Source organism: Astatotilapia calliptera, chromosome 3, assembly GCF_964374335.1.
Source record: "Astatotilapia calliptera chromosome 3, fAstCal68.1, whole genome shotgun sequence".
Taxonomy (NCBI): Eukaryota; Metazoa; Chordata; class Actinopteri; order Cichliformes; family Cichlidae; genus Astatotilapia; species Astatotilapia calliptera.
Window position 1 is genome coordinate 4589739 of NC_137424.1, and position 6392 is coordinate 4596130.

General features: G+C 44.6%; 1 long non-coding RNA gene across 1 annotated transcript in view; it reads left to right on the plus strand.

Moving 5' to 3' along the window:
* LOC145425134 (uncharacterized) overlaps window positions 1-6392 on the plus strand; it is a 323553-nt gene that overhangs the window by 283878 nt on the left and 33283 nt on the right. The window lies entirely within an intron of this gene.

Below are 6392 nucleotides of genomic sequence, written 5' to 3' on the forward strand. Positions count from 1 at the left end.
CAGTCTCATGAAGACACTTTCTATTGTTCACTAAAGACCAACAATAACAGAGACAAAGGGAGAGCAGCAGAACTAGTGCTAACAATTAGCACTGCTAGCCTGCCCACCAACACCAGCTAATGTTCTAAAAACGATGATCAATGATTTTGCTGTAACGGCTCCAGCTGTCTGTGTCAGGGACACGTTGGAGATGAAGTGAGTGATCCAGTGACAAAGGTTTGGAAAGCTGCAGTCAGCTGAGACTAAAGGAGTCACCTGACCGAGAGACCAAATGTTTCACTGAGAACGTCCAGATGAACAGAATCAACCTTTGGGATAATCTGTTCCACACATCCATGTTTCACTTACTGCATTATATTTCCTCATTGCTGTGCACACAGGCCTGTGGCTTATAACCAACTCCAAGTTCAGACTCAGAGGCTGCTGAAGCTGTTTTCTGGAACAGAGACGTGTTGGATATAAAAGCAACTCTTCTTTATGTGTCAGCACTGAGGAAAGGAGCAGCTTCGTTTCTAAGTGTATGAAGGACTGTAGCAGTGTGTGTGTGAGCTTTATTTCACAGACAGAACCATGTCAAAAACACAACTTCAGGTAAAAACAATACAAAATCAAAGAGTCTGATCAGAAGGATTAAACAGAGGAGTGTGGGACTGTTTTTAACAGACAGCAGGTTAAGCCAGGCTGGAGGAGTAAACTGAGCCTCGGTGTGAGCAGCAGTGTGTTTGACAGGAAGCTGAGATAAACAGTCTGGAGCCCATTTAGTGCTTCATATGAAAGTGTGAGGATTTGAAAGCAAATCTAAAATCAAGCAGGAGTCAGTGTGAGAATGATTTGTGCTTTTCCTCAGTCAGATGCTGGGAGTTTCAGTTCATCCATGTTCAGCGTGCTGTGCTTTGTGTAACAGGAGAATATGACAGTATAAATCAAGTCTTCATGTCACTGAAAGCCTCCACAGTCTGCTATGGAGGTGCATCAGTTTGGATTTACAAGAAGAACATTTCTTAAACCTGCCACAAGATGGCGCTCCAACAGAAGGGATGTCCACAGTGTAACACAGACACACACATACTGTGTGAATGTGTGAGTGAATGGGCTTTCAACACAAGGCTTCTGCTGCTACCTTTAATGACATAATTAGCTAACAAGAACAAACTGTTAATTACCACCAAAGAACGGCTCCAGATTTTAGCTGCTGACCATTTTGTGAAACGTTGATTACATCAGCTTATTGTTGATTTTTCAACCTTAATATCAGCTGCTTTAAAGGAGCCTGGTTCTCTGGCAGTAACACTTTTCTTCACTAGATGCAGTGCAGGCACAGTCTGTGTTTCTAAACTACACACTAATGTTCATTGTTGTGCAGCTAAATCCTCCCTCTGGATGGGAAGAATCCCTGTCAGGCTTCAAACACCTGGCTTGGTGTTCTGGAGCTAATGTGTCACCTGTGAGGACTCTGAGATGAACACACAGCAGACACTTCAGTTCTCCGTCTGTGTGTCCTCAGTTTCCCAGCATGCCTTGGCTGTGGTGGTGGAGGTGAATGAGGGGGAACATGCTGCTCTGTCAGCACTCAGGTTTCATACCTGGTGATCTCAGAGGACAAAGCGGCGTTACAGCAGCGCACGTTGATGAGACCTGATGCTCTGAACAGTTCAGACTTCAGCCTCACTCTGAGAAAACAAACGACTGACTGTCAGCAGCAACTACACCTGCTCCATCAGTGACGGAGAGAAGAACTGAGACTGAGAGACATACAGCTGCAGGTCAAAGGTCAGAAACGCCCGCTCTTTGTACGGGTCAGGAGTTAGTACTGCAGAGGTCAGAGGTCAGCTTGCTGACAAACCATTTGAAACAGTTTGGAGCTAAAAGCACAACAGCAGAGGAAAGAAGAGACACTGCAGAGATGATGCAAAATATTGTGTTTTGTTCTCAGCTGTCAAAAAGTGTAACACACGTGTTCCAGCACAGCCTTTGTGTACTTTCACTTCTCCATACTGTCCATTGGAAATCCTGTTTGTTACTTTTTGATTTCAGTCCATGTGTCCAAAGCAAACTTCTGTCCCACACTTTCTCTGCTGACTCTTCACCGATGCTCAGATGATCTCAGATGATTTCACCAGAACTCATCAAAATTCGGGCTCCACAGAAACCCAGACGTCACTAAACAAGCGTAAGAAGCAAAGTGAAAACTGGTCGTTCAGCTTTATTGACCAAAGATAAGCTCACATGTCACCTCATGACACAGACACTTATTTCCACAGCATGCACGAGGACTGACAATAAGTGTCTATAAAGCCACTTCTATCTGCCACACCTGTGCTTCTGTCATGGTTGCTCTCCTCTCACTCTGTCATTTATCCACAGTCTGCCTCCCTCTGCTCCGTCAGCTGACGTCCTCTCTACACCACCTGCTGTGTTTTATCCTGCAAAAACACATTTAAGAAGCGTTGCACCGAGTAACGGGAGGAACTGCTATAAAATCCATTTAAAGGAGGTGGTGCTGAGTGCTGTGACTGGGGTCCCACCACTGACATCACGGGTGGAGGACATGTTGGAAAACTGCTACAAAGTGCTGTGCAGCCAGCAGAGCTTACAGTCTGTCCTGTGTGTCATACAGGCTCTCACACTTAGTGTTTCTGTGACACATTGAAGAGAAGTTTGTGTTGTTCACAGTTGTGCTTGTACTGAGTGACAGCTGACATGACCTAACAGGAATAATGTGTCTGTGCTGAATGAGAAGTAACACACAATGAAGTCTTGATGCATCTCAATCATCCAGGAAAGTGAGTCTGTTGCTTCTGTTCATCTGGACGCAGCGTTTTGTGGGAGAAACGTGTCGTCATCATCAGGTGACGTCTTCAGTCTCAGCTGCAGGTTTCAGTCTTACAAACAGGACATTTGCATAAAGACTGAAAGCAGCTGCAGGAACGATGGGCTGGGAGCTCCGTTCCTTCATCTTAATTATGCAGATTCTCAGGACCATTGATCAACAACCACTGATCCATGTCCATGAGTCCCATTCACAGAGATGTGGGAATGGCTGCAGTCACAGCATGTAAGATGGAAATAAATGAGAAGTATTTAGCTGAAGTGGATTTGATTTATGTTACTTCTTTTTTAACTTGTAGTTCTACATTGGAAGATTATTGTGATATTGAAATATAAAAATACATTTATATTCTATTATTTTCTCAAAATAAGCGTCACACTGGTGGAAGCCGGTGTAGCCGCCGAAACGCCTGCATTTATGGAGACTTTCAGCCCCAGGTAGGCCAGTTATGGATCTTGGATCCACATTATGTCAGCAGCTGTTCTCCACCGTGAACTGTGTTCAAACAAACACGCTCACGCCTCACAGACGACAGCTTACAGTCCTGTAGAGATAAAGTGACTTCGTACAGCCCCGACCTGCAGACGCTGTGCACAGAGGTTCAGGAGCAGAAGTCCCGTTGTAAACATATCACGGCAGACCCGACGATGTTTGCATGAACGCGCTTTTTTTAAAAGTCAGGTCAAGGCTCCAAAAGCCCAAAGGCGATATAACAGTTTGTGTTTGCTACATGGATCATTGTAGTTCAGCTTTCCTTTGTTATATTTCTTTAAGAGCTCAAAATGTGTTCATTACATAAATCAAATGTAATTTTCTCTGTAGCACTTCATGGATTTCATAAGCAACACACTGTAGTTGTTCACACAAAGCATAAAGGTAAAAACAATATACACAGTGTTATCTTCATTTTAGATGTCACAAAGTATTTGCGGCTCCCAGTGTTTTCCCGAACCCTGACCCTTTGCGTGGAAACCGGGTCCAAAAGGCTCTTTGGGTGTTAAAGGTTGCTGACCCCTGCACTAGGCCCAACTGACACATATATTTGATTCCAAATACAAAAAATAATGTGTAACCTGCTGGAAGAATGTAGGAGGTTGAGACAGGATCTCAACACTTGGTGTCTGCAACAAAAGACAACAATATGTGGGCCGATCGTGGCTCAAGAGTTGGCAGCTCGTCTTGTAATCGGAAGGTTGCCGGTTCGAGCCCCGGCTTGGACAGTCTCGGTCGTTGTGTCCTTGAGCAAAAAAGCACTTTGGGGTCCTTAGGGACGAGTAAAGCGCTCTACAAATACAGGCCATGTAATGGCAGAAACATTCTCTAGTGTAAATCCTGACTAGTTCATTAACTACAGGTCAGTTTCAGTGAACATTATTCACAGAGGGATCTGAGTTCCTTATACCAGACTCTACAGAAACTATAACACTGTACAGCTCTGCGACTCAACAATATGACAACAATGTAACACACACTAGAATCATCAAATAAAGCCCCACTAACCACTAGAACTAGAACTAACTAACTAGCACTGGACACTTGCATATTAGAGATTTCTACCACCATAGGAGGCGAGATATCATCCTTGAACCAGAGCATCCAGCCCTCAATTTCGGACATAAAAAGCGACGTGGCCAGGCATGATAACACTTTGACTGAACTGCAGGACTGTGCCTCGAACCACTCTGACACCATCGCCACTCTCCAGGCCACTGTGGAGCGTTTGTCTGCGGAGGTAAAGAAGTTAGATGAGAGATGTGGAGCTCTTGAGGCACTCCAGGAGGAATCATTTAAGAACTGCAGGAATACCAGAAGGCACAGAGGGACCCAAGATGACTGAGTTGGTTCACACCTGTTGGCGGAGGCGCTATCTCTCGAGGAGAAGCCACTCATCGATCGAGCACATAGAGTGAATCGCCAGCGTCCCAAACAAAGTCATCTTCCTCGGCCCATCATCTTGAGATTGCACTACTACCACATTGGTGAGGAAATTCTGCTGAAAGCTGCAGAGAACAAGAACCTGATGTATAAGGGTTTTTAAAATAAACATCCTCCCAGATTTCCCTCCCTCTGTTGGAAACGCAGAGCCGCATTTGCAAATATGAGAGGAAGACTACGTGGGATGACCGGCGTCAGGTACAGACTGCTATACCCTGCAAAGCTGTTAGTGACCCATGGTGATGTGAGGAAAAGCTTTAGCGATCCCAAAGAGACCGTAGACTACGCGGAGAAGCACCTCTCCCACCCACCTTCAAATGTATTAAAAGCAAGGATATATCTATATGTCTAACGCTGACACAGCACTGTGTTTCTTCTTTTCCCTTTATATTCCATGTAAAGGTGAATATGGAGCGTTTATGGAGCTCGTTTATTGACCAGCTGTCAGTTAGAAGGTAAGAGTTACTAGGTTAACAGAGGTTAGCAGTAACAGTACGGGGAAGTATATTGTGTTGTTCTTTTGTTGGTTTTTATTTTATCCTACTTTACTTTGTTATTTTGATTTTACCTGTTGTGAGTGCTTCCCGTAATTCTCCTTTTTCTTGCGCCGCTGCGGCCAGAGTTCACAACATTACATATTTTTGTATCTATAAACAGGAAGCTGACACTCTCCAGACTTTATCAAAGGTGTGAGCGTCACAGCAGAGGCCTTTGTGTCAACGTAGCTGAAGACAAAACACAGAAACACATGAAGGAGATTTTCCTGGCCTGGATTTTATACAAATATTCTGCAGTACATCAAAAATGAAAGAAAACCATTAGTCAACATATGAACATCACCTCTGAAGTTACAGAGCTTTGATTGGAGACACAGCTGAGCGTTTTGCATTTTGCATAATTAATTACATAATTAATTATGTAACCATAATTAAATGGTTACATCATCTTTAAAGTCCCCAGAGATCAGGAAAAGGGCCTGAGGGTGCTGTGTTTGGAGTCTGCTGGTTACAGTGTGCAGGACCTCACAGGCTGCTGCAGCGTTAGCAGAGGGCGGGACATACACAGCTATCATAATCACGTGTGTAAACTCTCGTGGTAGATAGTACGGTCTCATGCTAACCGCTAGCAGCTCAATGTCCTTACAGCATAGCGTCTCTTTGATAGAGAAATGCCCAGAGTTACACCATCTATCGTTCACAAACACAGCCAGACCCCCTCCTCCCTTCTTACCACTCTCCGCTGTTCTGTCATAAGAGGCTCAGCAGCTAAAGCAGCACACCTGGGTCTCCCAGCCTATTAAAAGCAGCCCTTTGCTTCACCTGCTTCACTAAACATTATTATTTTAAGCAGAGTGGTGTGATTTATGTAGGCATTGCTGTGTGACAGGATGACTTTTCTTGCACACCCACCAAATGAGGGCGCACATGCTTCCACGCCCACTGGTGACTGCACACATCCTTTCAAGGAAGCATTTCATTCATCCCTAACAAATGGAAGAAAACACTGTGCAGCGTGTTCAGGTTTGAACGTGGCCCTGGCCTCTCTCTGCATCCACCTGGCACATGCAACACACATCCACTCCCTGCTGAACTGCTTGTATTTGATGTGTTGAAGTTTTGGTAAAGTT